The following is a 14,545-nucleotide window of genomic DNA, read 5'->3' as shown; positions in this document are numbered from 1 at the left end:
TAATAACACATTGAATAGGTGTGTGAGAGGGTGTTTCCTTGTCTGTTTCCTGTTCTTAAGGAAAATGCTTCCAGCTTTTGTCCATTCAGTATGACACTTGTGTGTTTGTCATATGTGGCTCTCATTATTTTGAAGTATATTGCTTCAGTGCTTAGTTTGTTGCAGGTTTTTATCATAAAGGTATGCTGGATGTTAATGAAAGCTTTTTCCACATCTACTGAGATGATCATGATATATTTTTTAATTCTGATTGTATGGTGAATCATGCTTCTTTATTTGCATATTTTGAAGCAACTTTGCATCTCAAATATAAAGTATACTTGATCTTAGTGGATTAACTGTTTGATGTATTGCTGGATTCGGTTTGCTAGTATTTTGTTGAAATTTTTGTAAGTATGTTAATCAGGAATACAAGTCTGTATTTTTCTTTTTCTCATTGTGCTTTTGTCAGGTTTTGGTATCAGAATAATGCTCCCTTTAGAGAATACGTTAAGGACCCATTCCACTGCTTAAATTTTTGGAATTATTTTTGTAGAATTTGTCCCATATCTTCTTTGTACAGCTGTCAGAATTCAAAAGTGATTCCATGTGGTCTGGGGCTTTTTGGTTTCATAATTTTTTTATTAGTAATTCAGTCTTGGAACTCATTATTAGTCTGTTCATGGTTTAATTTCTTTTTGATTCAATATTTGGCAGTGGTAAATTCCCAAGTATTTTGCTATTTTCTCTAGATTTCTTAGTTTGTGTTCATAGAGGTGTTCATAATTTTCTCTTAGGATCTTCTGTATTTTTGTGAGATTGTTTGTAATGTCACCTTTGTCATTTTGATTATACATATTTGAACCTTCTTTTCTCTTTTAAAAAATATTCAACTTAAGGCAGTAAAAATCATAAGTTTCCAATGAAAGAGGAGCCACACATTTGTCAGCATTTAGCCATAGGAATATTCATGATGTCTAAACACTGTGTCTTTTGACCACATTTGGTCCACTATAGTTAAGAAACTGTGTTACATTAAAAAGCAATACCAAACTGAGACAAGTGGGAGAAATATGGAAAATGTACAAATTGTTGCCTTTCCTGACTGTATTGTTTACTAAAAAGTGACATCTATGCAGATAGTTGGGAAGATCTGAGTTTGATTCTATCCTTGGCCTTTGACTAAGTTACCTTAGTCACTTTGTCAGCTGGGTAAACTGTATCATTTGTGAAATAAACTTTAGACCAAATATTCTCAAAGGTATTTTCTAAAACTAAAATGTTCATATTCTCCATATATTATCTATAGAGTTATCCATTTTGTAAGATAAAAATAATAACATTTTATTATTTTTGTAAACAAATATATGTTTTCCCTGAGCAATGTTATAATTTCCATAAGGAGAAAGAATATGGGAAGAAAGTCAGACTTTCCTTCAACATTATCTTTCTTCTTTTTGCCTCAGAATAATGTTCAAGCTCCATTTCTCTATTACAAGTCCTAGTACAGGTAGACTACAATGTGAATTTGATAATGAAGCTTATAGAAAAGATGGTGTCTATATATGCTAAGATGTATTTTGCACTTACGGTGTGTCTGCTAATATGTTAAGCATTCAATTAAAATGTATCTCATTTGATGACAAAAATCTTTTTATTTGTTTATTTTTATTTTTATTTATTTATTTATTTATTGTACTTTAGGTTCTGAGGTACATGTGCAGATCAGGCAGGACTGTTACATAGATAAATACATGAAAAGGTGGTTTGCTGCCTTCATCCCCCCGTCACCTATATCAGGCATTTCTTCCCACGTGATCCCTCCCCAACCTCCTCACTCCCCGCTGTCCCTCCCCTAGCCTCCCAAAAAGACCCCAGTACATGATGCTCCACTCCCTGTGTCCATGTATTCTCATTGTTCAACACCCACCTATGAGTGAGAGCATGCAGTGTTTGATTATTTGTTCCTGTGTCAGCTTGCTGAGAATGATGGTTTCCAGATTCATCCATGTCCTTTGAAAGGACACAAACTCATCATTTTTTTTATGGCTGCATAGTATTCAATGGTTTATAAGTGCCGCATTTTCCTCATCCTGTCTATTATTGATGGGCATTTGGGTTGGTTCCAGGTCTTTGCTATTGTAAACAGTGCTGTAATGAACATCCGTGTGCATGTGTCTTTATAAAACAAACATTTATAATCCTTTGGGTATGTAGCCAGTAATGGGATCACTGGCATAAATGGAATTTCTTTTTCTAGGTTCTTGAGGAATCACCACACTGTCTTCCACAATGGTTGCACTAATTTGCACTCCCACCAACAGTGTAAAAGTGTTGCTATTTTTCCACATCCTCTCCAGCATCTGTTGTCTCCAGATTTTTTAATGATTGCTTTCTAACTGGCATGAGATGATATCTCAATGTGGTTTTGATTTGCATTTCTCTAATGACCAGGGATGATTAGCATTTTTTCATGTGTTTTTTGGCCTCGTATATGTCTTCTTTTGAAAAGTTTCTGTTCATATCCTTTGCGCAGTTTTGAATGAGTTTGTTTTTTTCTTGTAAATCTGTTTTAGTTCTTTGGAGATTCTGGATATTAGCCCTTCGTCAAATAGATAGGTTGCAAAAATTTTTGCCCATTCTGTTGGTGGCTGATTCACGCTAATGATTGTTTCTTTTCCTGTATAGAAGCTCTGGAGTTTAATTAGATCTCATTTGTCTGTTTTGGCTTTTGTTGCCATTGCTTTTGGTGTTTAAGTCATGAAGTCCTTGCCTATGCCTATGTCCTGAATTGTTTTGCCTAGGTTTCCTTCTAGAGTTTTTATGGTATTAGGTCTTATGTTTAAGTCTTTAGTCCACCTGGAGTTAATTTTAGTAGTAAGGTGTCAGGAAGGGGTCCAGTTTCTGCTTTCTGCACATGGCTAGGCAATTTGCCCAACACCATTTATTAAACAGGGAATCCTTTCCCCATTGCATGTTTTTGTCAGGATTGTCCAAGATCAGGTGGTTGTAGATGTGTGGCATTGCCTCTGAGGCCTCTGTTCTGTTCCATTGGTGTATATGTTTGTTTTGATATCAGTACCATGCTGTTTTGATTACTATAGCCTTGTAGTATACTTTGAAGTCAGGTAGCATGTTGCCTCCCGCTTTGTTCTTTTTGCTTAGGATTGTCTTGGCTATGTGGGCTCTCTTTTCATTCCATATGAAGTTTAAGGTTGTTTTTTCCAGTTCTGTGAAGAGTGTCATTGGTAGTTTGATGGGGATAGTGTTGAATCTATAAATTACTTTGGAGAGTATGGCCATTTTCACGATATTGATTCTTCCTGATCAGGAGCATGGAATATTTTTCCATCTGTTTGTGTCCTCTCTGATTTCCTTGATGAGTGGTTTGTAGTTCCCCTTGAATAGGTCCTTTATATCCTTCGTTAGTTGTATTCCTAGGTATTTTATTCCCTTTGTAGAAATTGTGAATGGGAGTTCACTATTCATTTGGCTCTCTGTTAGTTTGTTATTGGTGTATCGTAATGCTAGGGATTTTTACACATTGATTTTGTATCCTGAGACTTTTCTGAAGTTGCTTATCAGTTTAATGAGATTTTGGGCTGAGATGATGGGGTATTCTAAACATGCAATCATGATGTCTGCAAATAGAGACAATTTAATTTCCTTCTTTCCTAATTGAATATCTTTCACTTCGTTTTATTCTGATTGCTCTGGCTAGAACTGCCAATACTATCCTGAATAGGAGTGGTGAGAGAAGGCATCCTTTTCTGTTGCCAGATTTCAAAGGGAATGCTTACAGTTTTTACCCACACAGTATGATATTGGCTGTGGGTTTGTCATAAATAGCTATTATTATTTTGAAATATATTCCATCCATACCAAGTTTATTGAGAGTCTTTAGCATAAAGAGCTGTTGAATTTTGTTGAAGGCCTTCTCTGCATCTATCGAAATAATTATGTGGTTTTTGTCTTTAGTTCTGTTTATGTGATGGATTATGTTTATAGACTTGCATATGTTGAATCAGCCTTGAAACAAAGGAAAAATGCTAAGGGCAGCCAGAGAGAAAGGTGGAGTTATCAATAAAGGAAAGCCCATAAGACTCGCAGTGGATCTCTCACAGAAACTCTACAAGCCAGAAGAGAGTGGGGGCCAGTATTCAACATGCTTAAGGAAAAGAACTTTCAACCCAGAATTTCATGTCCAGCCAAACTAAGCTTCATAGGTGGAGAAGAAATAAAACCCTTTAAGGACAAACAATTGCTGAGAGATTTTGTCGCCACCAGACCTGTATTACAAGAGTTCCTGAAAGAAGCACTAAACATGGAAAGAAACAACCAGTATCAGCCACTCCAAAAATGTACCAAATGACAAAGACCATCAAAAGAATGAAGAAACTGCATCAACTAAGGGGCACAGCAACCAGCTAGCATCAAGATGGAAGGACCAAATTCACACATAATAATATTAATCTTAAATGTAAATGAATTAAATGCCCCAATCAAAAGACATAGATTGGCAAACTGGATAAAAAGTCAAGACCCATTGGTATGCTGTGTTCATGAAACCCATCTCAAGTGCAAGGACACATATAGTTTCAAAATAAAGGGATAGAAGATTTACCAAGGAAATGGAGAGCAAAATAATAAATAAATAAAAATAAATAAATGAAAAAGCAGAGTTGCAAACCTAGTCTCTGATAAAATGGACTTTAAACCAATAAAAATCAAAAAAGACAAAGAATGGAATTAAATAATGGTAAAAGGATCAATGCAACAAGAAGAACTAATGATCTTAAATACATATGCACCCAATACAGGAGCACCCAGATACATAAAGCACGTTTTTAATGAACTACAAAGAGACTTAGACTCCCACACAATAATAGTGGGAGACTTCAACACCCCATTGTCAATATTAGACAGATCAGCGAGACAGAAAATTAACAAGGACATCCAGGACTTGAACCCAGACCTGGACCAAGCAAACCTAATAGACATTTACAGAACGCTCCACCACAAATCCACAGAATATACATTCTTCCCAGCATCACATCACACCTACTCTAAAATTGACCACATGATCGGAAGTAAATCACTCCTCAGCAAATGCAAACTAATGGAAATCATAACAAACAGTCTCTCAGACCACTGTGCAATCAAATTAGAACTCAGGAATATGAAACTAACTCAGAACCGCACAACTTAATGGAAACTGAACAACTGGCTCCTGAAGGTTGACTGGATAAACAATGAAAAGGAGGCAGAAATAAAGATGTTCTTCAAAACCAACAAGAACAAAGACACAATGTACCAGAATCTCTGGAACACATTTAAAGCAGTGTCTAGAGGAAAATTTATAGCAATAAATGCCCACATGAGAAGCAAAGAAAGATCTAAAATAGACATCTTATTATCAACATTGAAAGAGCTAGAAGAGCAAGATAAAAAAAAAAATACAAAACTCAAAAACTAGCAGAAGACAAGAAATAACTAAGATCAGAGCAGAACTGAAGGAGATAGAGACACACAAAAAAAAACCCTCAAAAAATTAGACCTAATCAAACTCCACAGCTTCTGCACAGCAAAAGAAACAGTCACTAGAGTGAATCGGCAACCAACAGAATGGGAAAAAATTTTTGCAGCTTACCCATCTGACAAAGGGCTGACATCCAGAATTTACAAAGAACTAAAACAGATTTACAAGAAAAAAACAAACAAGCCCATTCAAAAGTGGGCGAAGGATACGAACAGATACTTTACAAAAGAAGACATACGCGAGACCAACAAGCATATGAAAAAATGCTCATCATCACTGGTCATTAGAGAAATGCAAATCAAAACTACATTGAGATACCATCTCATGCCAGTTAGAATGGCGATCATTAAAAAATCTGGAGACAACAGATGCTGGAGAGGATGTGGAGAAATAGGAACACTTTTACACTGTTGGTGGGAGAGTAAATTAGTTCAACCATTGTGGAAGACAGTGTGGCAATTCCTCAAGGACCTAGAAATAGAAATTCCATTTGACCCAGCAATCCCATTACTGGGTATATATCCAAAGGATTATAAATCGTTCTACTATAAGGACACATGCACACGAATGTTCATTGCAGTTCAGTTTACAATAGCAAAGACCTGGAACCAACTCAAATGCCCATCGATGATAGACTGGACAGGGAAAATGTGGCACATATACACCATGGAATATTATGCAGCCATCAAAAATGATGAGTTCGTGTCCTTTGTAGGGACATGTCTGAACCTGGAAACCATCATTCTCAGCAAACTGACACAAGAACAGAAAATCAAACACTGCATGTTCTCACTCATAGGCGGGTGTTGAACAATGAGAACACATGGACACAAGGATGGGAGCACTACACACTGGGGTCTGTTAGGGGGAAATAGGGGAGGGACACTGGGGGGTGGGGAGTTGGGGGAGAGATAGCATGGGGAGAAATGCCAGATATAGGTGAAGGGGAGGAAGGCAGCAAATCACACTGCCATGTATGCACCTATGCAACAATCTTGCATGTTCTTCACATGTACCCCAAAACCTAAAATGCAATAAAAATAAAAAAATTAAAAAAAAGAAAATCCAAAAAAAAAACAAAAAAAAACAAAAAACAGAAAACAACAAAAACAAAAAAAAATTAATAAATCCAGGAGCTGTTTTTTTTAAAAGATCAACAAAATAGACATACCACTAGCCAGATTAATAAAAAAGAAGAATTAAATAGATGCAATAAAATACAATAAAAGGCATATTACCATTGATTCCACAGAAAATAGAAACTACCATCAGAGATTACTACAAACAACTCTATGCACATAAACCAATAAACCTGGAAGAAATGGGTAAATTCTTGGACACTTACACCCTTCCAAGACTAAACCAGAAAGAATTTGAAACTCTGAATAAACCAGTAACAAGGGCTGAAGTTGAGGCAGCAATTAATAACCCACCAACCAATAAAAGTCCATGTCCAGATAAGTTTACAGCTGAATTCTACCAGACGTACAAAAAGGAGCTGGTACCATTCCTTCTGAAACTATTCCAAAGAATCCAAATAGAGGGAATCCTTCCCAAATCTTTTTATGAGACCAAAATCATCCTGATACCAAAACCCGGCAGAGATTCAACAAAAAAAAGAAAACTTCAGGCCAATATCCATGATGAACATAGATGCAAAAATCTTCTATAAAATACTGGCAAACCAATTGCAACAGCATAACAGAAAGCTTACCAATATGGATTAAATAGGCTTCATCCCAGGGATGCAAGACAAAAATCATTTAAAGTGCTTAATATTATATAGTTAGCAATGAGAAAAATCAGATTTTAAAAGCTGTGAATCTGCCAATGATAGTATACTATTAGTAAGTCAATATGTAAACTTAAATCTTCTTGACACTTCAACTATGAGTGTTTTGATGTGTGTGTGTACCTCTATGCAATTTAACACATATGTATCTTTATATAACTTCCTCCACAGTCCAGATATTTAACTGTGCCATTAGTACATGATTCCTAGATGCTACTCTGTTATAATAACACCATAAAAACCCACACTAATCCTTAACCACTGGCAACCACTATTTTGTTCTACATCTTTACAATCATATTATTTTACACATGTTAAATAAATGTAATAAGGCAATATGTATCCATTCAAGATTGACTCGTCTCACTCAGCATAACTTGCTTGAGTTACAAACAAGTTGTTGCATATATCAATGGCTTATTCCTTTTAATTTCAGAGTAGTATTCCATAGCATATTACATTTTGTTTAAACATTCACCTATTGAAGGACATTTGGGTAGTTCATATTTTGAGGTTATTACAAATAAAGCTGCTATAAATATTTGTGTAAAATACTATTCATAAAAATAAGTGTTTTTTTTGAGGGGGGTGGGCATCGTGGTTCATGCCTGTAATTCCAGCACTTTGGGAGGTTGAGGCAGGTGGATCACGAGGTCAGGTGTTCAAGACTAGCTTGGCCAACATACTGAAACTCTGTCTTTACCAAAAATACAAAAATTAGCCAGGTGTGGTGGCACGTGCCTGTAGTCCCAGCTACTCAAGAGGCTGAGGCAGGAAAATCACTTGAACCAGGGAGGTGTAGGTTGCACTGAGCTGAGACCATGCCATTGCACTTTAGCCTGTGTGACAGAGTGAGGCTCCATCTAAAAAAAAAAAAAATGAATTTTTATTTCTTTAAGATATATGTTTAATATTGCAATTGTTGAGACATTTGGTAAATTCATTTTTAGTTTTAAAACGATTTTGCAGAATGGCTTTTTACATTTTCACCAGCAATGTATGAATGACTTGATTTCTTAAAATTCTTAACAAAATTATTTTAGTGTTATCACTGTCTTCTTTTATTTCATCCATTGTCATAGATATGCAGTGACATTTCCTTATGGTTTTACCTTGCAATTTTTTAATAGGCTAATGATGTTGCACAACAATTAATGTTCTTATTTGCTATACATAATATGTTGAATTTTTGAGAATTTTATTTTTAATGTTGAGTTTTAATACTTATTTTTATGTTCTCGATGTAAGTCCTTTGTCTGATATGAGAGTAAGAGAGGAATCATAATGACTACAACTGCCACCCTTAAAAGATGTCCACATACTAATTGCCAGAATCTAAGAATATTCCATATTAGAGAGCAAGGAAAATTCATGTTTGCAGATAGAATTATAATTGGTAATAATTTTACCTTGAAAAAGGAAAATTATCTTGAATTATCTAGTAAGGCCAAATGTAATCACAAAGATTCTTGTAAGTAAAATAGGTAGGCAGAGGAGTCAGAGTCAAAAAAGGAGACATGATTATGGTAATAGAGCTTGTACAGATGCCATTTCTGGCTTTGAACATGGGAGGAGGCCATGAAGGAAAATTAAAAGAAGCTTTAGAAGTCAGAAAAGAAATAAAACAAAACAAAACAACAATAAAGCATAATAACTTAGATTCTTAATTGAGATTATTGCTCTTTTCTAATGTAAGCATTTTGTGGCATAAATTTCTTTTTCAGCACTCCTTTAGATGCGTCCCTCACACTTAAAAATGTATTTTCTTTTCATTTTCATTCAGTTCTACATATTTTTTAGTTTTCTTTGAGAACTTCTCTTTGACTCATAGATTATTTAGACATGTGATGCTTAATTTCCTAGTAGTTGCAGATTTTTCACATTGTCTTTATATTATTAATTTCTACTTTTATTCTGTTTTGATCAGAAAACATATTCTGTACAATATAAATTTTCTACATTTGTTAAGTTTAGTAACATAATCCAAAATATGTTCTAGCTTGGTGAATGTTCCATGGGTACTTGAAAAGAATGTGCAGTTAATGTTGTAAAGTGGAGTGCTCTATATATGTTAAGTTGGTTTGCCACTGAATTGTAGGAGTCACTTACTTTTTTATTTTTGCATACTAAACTCCAATCAGGTATATATTTATCCAAGTCTATAGGCTACCTTTTCATTTTATTTTTGTTTTGTTGGTTGTTTCTTTTGCTGTACAGGAAATTTTTAGTTTGAGGAAGTCCCACATTTATTTTTACCTCTGTTGCCTGTGCTTTTGATGTCATATCCAAAAAGCCATTGCCAATACCAATGTCAAGGAGATTTTTCCTTATATTTTCTTCTAGAGGTTTTATGATTTCCAGTCTTACATTTAAACTTTTAATACATTTTAGTTTAATTTTTTAGAATCATGTAAAATAAGGATGTAGTTTCATTCTTTTCCATGTTTTCTCAATGCAACTTATTGCAGTCTTGGTATCCATGTCAAAGATTAGCAAACCATATATGTGTGAGTTAACTTTTGCATTCTCAATTCTGTTCCACTGTTCTGTGCATCTGTTTTTGTGCCAGTATTATACTGTTTTGATTACTATAGCTTTGTAAAATAATTTGAAATCAAGAAGTGTAATGACTTCAGCTTTATTCTTCTTTCTAAAGATTGCTGTGGCTATTTCAGCATTTTTATTGTTTTATACAAATTTCTGGAGTTTTTTTCTATTTCTGTAAAATATGTACTGGGATTTTTTTCAGCGACTGCATTGAATCTTCAGACCTTTTGTGTAGTATCAATATTTTAAGAATATTAATTCTTCAAGTTTATGGATATAAAACTTGTTTTCATTTACTTGTGATATTTTCAATGTCTTTCATAATGTATTACAGTTTTTAGTTTATGCATTTTTTTTCATCTTGGTTATATTTATTCTTAACCTTTAATTTTTTGATACTATTGCAAGTTGAATTATTTTCTTGATTATTGGGGGTTAACTTTTTGCTAGGTTTTAGAAATGCAACTGAATGTTGTGTGTTAATTTTGTATCCTGAACCTTTACTAAATCTGTGTATTAGGTCTAACAGGTTTAATTTAGTTCAGCCTTTATTGATTTCTAGACATGAGATTACATCATGTACCTGAGAAACTACCTTCTTCCTATCCAATTTGCATACTTTTCATTGATTTTTCTTACCTAAGTGCTCCAATTGGGACTTTCAGTACTATGTTGAATAGAAACATGTATGCCATTTTATTATTTTTCAGTCAACAAACAAAATTTTTAAAAAACTGATATTGTTATTATGAACTAATAGTAGACGACTTCTAGCTGATATCTATAATGGTGTGCATCAGCACCTTTAAATGAGGCTACTAGTCCTTTAGTTTCAGTAGGTAATATTATTGTTGATAATTCATAGTAATTTCTCTTCACTGTATTCTGTCAAACGTTTTCAGACGTGAGAAAGCACCCAATTCATGGAATTATGCAACAGTCCACTAACAACAGCACAATTTTCCTGGAATTAAAAGAAAAAAGAAACAGAAAAACAGAACAATGAAACATAATAGAGAAACCAGAAAAAAAAAAATCCATGTTTAGAGTCAACTGGTTATCAACAAAGGAGCCAAGAACATAGACTGGGAAAAGGACAATCTCTCCAATAAATGATGCTGGGGAAACTTTGTATTAATATGTAGAAAAAAACAAACTAGATTCATATCTCTCACCATATACAAAATGGTTTAAATACTGAAATATGAGACACTACTACTAATAGAAGATAACATAAAAGATACTCTTCAGGACATTGGTCTGGGCCAAGATTTTATGGATAAGACCTCAGAAGCACAGGAAACAAAAGCACAAGTAGACAATAAAATTATTATTATTTTCTAAAGTTATATCAAACTAAAAACGTCCTTCAAAGCTTAAAAAAAAACTCCAGAAACAAGCTAAAACGCCCCGAAACAGACAACACAGTGAAGAGACAACCTGTAGAATGAAACTATTTGAAAACTATTGACCTGACAAGGGATTGATATCCAGTGGATACAAGAAACTCAAACAACTCAACAGAAAAATTAGATCTTATTTTTAAAATAGAGAAATGATCTAAATAGACATTTCTCAAGAGAAGACATGCAAATGGCCAAGAATTATATAAAAAATGCTAACCAACACTAATCATTAGAAAAATGAAAAATAGTAGCACAATGAGCTATTATCTCATAGCAATTTACATGGATAGTATAAGAAAAGTCAAAAACTAAAAACATGAGTATGCAGAGAACAGAAAACTATTAGTTTGATGTAAAAATGGTAGAGCTATTATGAAAAACATATGGAGATTCTGCAAACAATTACAATTATAACTACCATAAGATCTAGCAATACCAGTATTGCACAAATATCCAAAGGAAAGAAAATCAGTGTTTTGAAGAGATACCTGTAATCCCATGATTATTGCAGTGCTATTTACAATAGTCAAGATATGAAATCATCCTAAGTGTCCATCAACAGATAAATGGGTAAAAAATATGTTGTATATGAATGGATTGCATTTTTTAAAAAATATCTTCCCACTCGGTGCCTTTAATTGGGACATTTAGACCATTTACATTCAAGTTAACATTGTCATGTGAGGTTTTGATTGTATCATGTACTTAAGTGTGATTTTATTATAGCAGGTATTGTTCTTTTGTTTCCATGTTTAAAACTCCCTTAAGGATATTGATTAAAGTTGATCTGGTGGTAATGCATTTTTTTTTGTAATTGTTTGTCTGAAAAAGACTTTATTTCTCTTTCACTTATGAAGCTTCGTTTGGCAGGATATGAAATTTTTGGTTGGATTTTTTTTTAACTTTCAGAGTGCTGAAAATAGGACCCCAATCTCTTCTGGCTTGTAAGGTTTCTGTTGCAATGTCTGCTGTTACCCTGATGGGGTTCCCTTTTTTCAAAATATGAATTGTTCTCTAATAGCTTTTAAGATTTCGATTTTTTTGGTGTTGACATTGGACAGCCTGGTGATTATATGCCTTGGTGATGTTCATTTTGTATAGTATCTGACAGATATTCTCTGGATTTCCTGCAGCTGGGTGACTAGCTTTCTAGTAAGATTAAAAAGTTATTATTGAATTCTCTCAATTATGTTTTCAAATGACCCATCTAACGTGTAACAACCCCCATTGATTAAAAGTAAAGGTTTGGAGAAAAATTTATCACACAAATCAAAAACAAAAAGAGCAAAGGTCACTATTCGGATACTAAATGAAATAGACTTTAAACAAACAACAGTAAAAAGGGACTGTTTTTTGAATAGTAGTAAAATGAAGGGATTCATAATAATAAAGGAGGCAATTTAACAAGGAGACTTAGCTATCCTAAATATTGCACCTATATTGGGCACTCAGGTTTATAAAACAAGTACTTCTAGACCTATGAAAAGACTGAGCTACAGAACAATAGTGGGAGGCTTCAACACCCCACTCACAACATTAGACAGATCATTGAGGCAGAAAAATAATAAATAAATACTGAATACAAATTTGCCACAACCAATTAGACCTAATAAACATCTATGAAACACTCCACCCATCAAGAAGAGAATATGCATTCTTTTCCTCTGTACATAGTAAACAGTCTAAGATTGACCACATGTGTAGCCATAAAACAAGTTGTAACAAATTCAAAATATTCAAAATCATACCAATTATACTTCTGGACACCAGTGAAATAAAAATATGAATGAATACCATTAAGATGTCTCAAAATCAAAGAATTACATGGGAATCAAACAAATTTCTCTTGAATGACTTCCTGGTTAAAAACGAATTTTAGGCAAAAATCAAAAACATTTTTAAAGTAAATAAAAATAGAGACACAACATATTAAAATTTTGGGGATACAGCAAAAACAATGTTAAGAGTAAAGTTTATAGAGCTAGACATCTACATCAAGTTAGAAATATCTTAAATTAATACTCTAACAGCACACTTGAAGAAACCAGATAAACAAGAACAAAATAACTAAAATCAGAGCAAAAGTGAATGAAATTTAGACTAAAAAATCCATACAAAGTGTCAATGAAACCAAAAGCTGGTTATTGAAAGGATAAACAAGATGAATAGAGCTTCTTTGATATTAACAGAAGAAAGAGCTAAGACTCAAATAAATGCAATCAGAAATGACAAAGTGGTATTATAACTGATTCTATAGAAATACAAAATTCCTTAAAGACTATTAGGTATACCTCTATAAACACAAACTAGAAAATGTAGAGGATATAGACACATTCCTGGAAACACATAACTTCCAAAGACTGAACCAGGGAACATCAAAGCCCTAAAAAGATCAATATTGTGTTTCAAAATTGAATCAGTAGTAAAATTGTCAATCAAACAAAAAGAAGCCTGGACCAGATAGATTCACAGCTGAATTCTACCAGAGGTACAAAGAAATGCTAGTACTTATCCTATGCAAACTATTTCAAAATATTAAGGCACTCCTTCTTAATTCATTCTATGAGGCCAATGTAACTCTCATATCAAAATCTGGCAAAGTCACAATAATACTACAGGTGAATATTCCTGATGAACATAGATACAAAAAATGTAAACACAATACTAGCAAAAAACATTCAACAACATATCAAAAGTTAATTCATCTTGATGAATGCCTAACAGTCAACAGCTGGAAGCATTCCCTTTAAGAACAAGAATGAAGTAAGGATGCCCACTATCACCATTCTTTTTCAACATGGTACTGAAAATCATAGCTAGAGCAATCACACAATTAAAAAAATAAATAAAAGGGCATCTAAATATAAAAATATATATATAAGTCAAAATCTCTCTCCCGGTATATCATTTGATTCTACATGTAGAAAACTCTAAAGATTCCACAAAGAATTTTTAAAACTGATAAATTCATTCAGTAAATTTTCTAGATACAAAATCAACAATAATAGTTGCATTTTTACACACTAATAACATTCAAGCTGTGACCCAAATCCAGAAGGAAATCCCCTTCACAACAGCCACAGAAAAAGGAACTACGTAGGAATGCATCTAACCAAAGAAGTGAAAGATCTCTACAAGGAGAAGTACAAAATATTGCTGAAAGAAATCATTGATAACACAAACAAATGGAAACATACAATATGCTCATGGATTGGAAGCATCAATATCATCAAAATGGTCATGATGCCCAAAGCAATCCACAGATTTAACTCTATCTCTGTC

This window comes from Aotus nancymaae, unplaced genomic scaffold (genome assembly GCF_030222135.1).
Source record: "Aotus nancymaae isolate 86718 unplaced genomic scaffold, 86718_ANA_hifiasm-v0.15.2.pri h1tg000004l, whole genome shotgun sequence".
In the NCBI taxonomy this organism is placed as follows: Eukaryota; Metazoa; Chordata; class Mammalia; order Primates; family Aotidae; genus Aotus; species Aotus nancymaae.
This window is presented reverse-complemented; position numbering follows the sequence as displayed.